This window comes from Priapulus caudatus, unplaced genomic scaffold, assembly GCF_000485595.1.
Source record: "Priapulus caudatus unplaced genomic scaffold, Priapulus_caudatus-5.0.1 Scaffold1597, whole genome shotgun sequence".
NCBI lineage: Eukaryota > Metazoa > Priapulida > Priapulimorpha > Priapulimorphida > Priapulidae > Priapulus > Priapulus caudatus.
This window is the reverse complement of record NW_014578658.1, coordinates 42969-44398: the sequence shown is the minus strand read 5'-3', so window position 1 is coordinate 44398 and position 1430 is coordinate 42969. Positions and strand designations below refer to the sequence as shown.

The 1430-nt window shown below is 51.3% G+C and overlaps 1 long non-coding RNA gene across 1 annotated transcript in view; it reads left to right on the top strand.

Moving 5' to 3' along the window:
* LOC106817111 overlaps nucleotides 1-1430 on the top strand; it is a 9282-nt gene extending 7852 nt beyond the window's left edge. The window contains exons 2-3 of the long non-coding RNA XR_001394995.1: nucleotides 720-728; nucleotides 1305-1430. This is a non-coding gene — a long non-coding RNA (uncharacterized LOC106817111). The remainder of the gene's footprint in view (nucleotides 1-719; nucleotides 729-1304) is intronic.

Here is a 1430-nt window from a genome sequence, read left to right as displayed (position 1 = left end):
GCGGCACTCCTCTCCGCTCTCTCGCTCTTCTCTTCTCTCTCATCTCTCTTTCTCTCTCTCTCTCTCTCTCACCTCTGTGGTCGCCCGCGCGCGTCTCTTGTCTGTCTCTCTCTCTCTCTCTCTCTCTCTCTCTCTCCGTCTCATCTCTCGCTATATTATATCATATATATCTCTGCTCACCGCTCTCTCTCTCTTCTGGTCGCCCCGCGCTCTCTCCTCTTCTGTCGCCCGTCTCTCTCTAACTTCTCTCTCTTCCCCTTTGATGCTTCGTCTATCCACAACATTAAATGCGAGTTATCCTTGCATCACAAGGCTTCCCCCCCCCCCACCACGCACGGGCACGCAGGTATCTGCTGCAAATGAAGTTTATTAATATTGGTGTTAGATTCCCACTGCAACCCCGCATAGCCATTATGGCTTTTGGAAGGGACTTATATGCCTCGCAGTCACTTCCTTCGCGAAGAACTTTGAACTTTTACCGGACGCTTTAATCGATCACTTTCAGTTTACAGCCAAAATGTAGGCAGACTGTTTTTTTCCTTTGCCATTTTTGCGTTTTTTTTTTACCTTTGCTTTTTTGCGCCCCTTGAAATGGCGCGGGGACGTGGCCGCTTTGGCCCCGCCCCAAATTACGGCCATGCTAGGACAGGAACGAAAACCACTTCCAGGGGAGGAAGGGAACTCTATCCTTTGGGGGAGCAGTTCGGGAACCGGGATAGCGCGAATCGGTAGAGGGGATTAGTGGCTCACATTCCCCCGGAGACGGGGATAGTGCGGCCGACACTTACGGAGCCAATTGGAGACGGAGCATTGTGCAGCTGACATTCGGAGCAGCTTCTGTTCCCGTAGGTTAAGTATGATCGGGGAGACGGAGATTGTTGCGCCGAGGAGTCGCGAGCAGCTCTGTTCCGTAGTTTACGTATATCGGAGGACCGGAGATTTGTGCGCGCGGGGCGAGATTTCGGAGCAGCTCTGGTTCCCGTAGGTTACGTATATTCGGAGACAGAGATTGTGCGCCGAGATTCGGAGCAGCTCTGTTCCCGTAGGTTACGTGTATTCGGAGACAGAGATTGTGCGCCGAGATTCGGAGCAGCTCTGTTCCCGTAGGTTACGTATATTCGGAGACAGAGATTGTGCGCCGAGATTCGGAGCAGCTCTGTTCCCGTAAGTTACGTATATTCGGAAACGGAGATAATGCGCCGAGATTCGGAGCAGTTAGTATTTACCCGTCATAATGCTACATCTGTGATGCACCGAAATTCGGAGCACTACTGATAGGTCACAGTACAAGATTACGTTTACAGGAAGAGAAATTCAACGACGGGGAAATATAGGGCTTAGTTATACACACGCAGCCAGGGCCTGCATACCTCCGAAATCGCATTGGTTGATACGAATCACGTGTCTGTGAAAATACGTGACCCTAACCC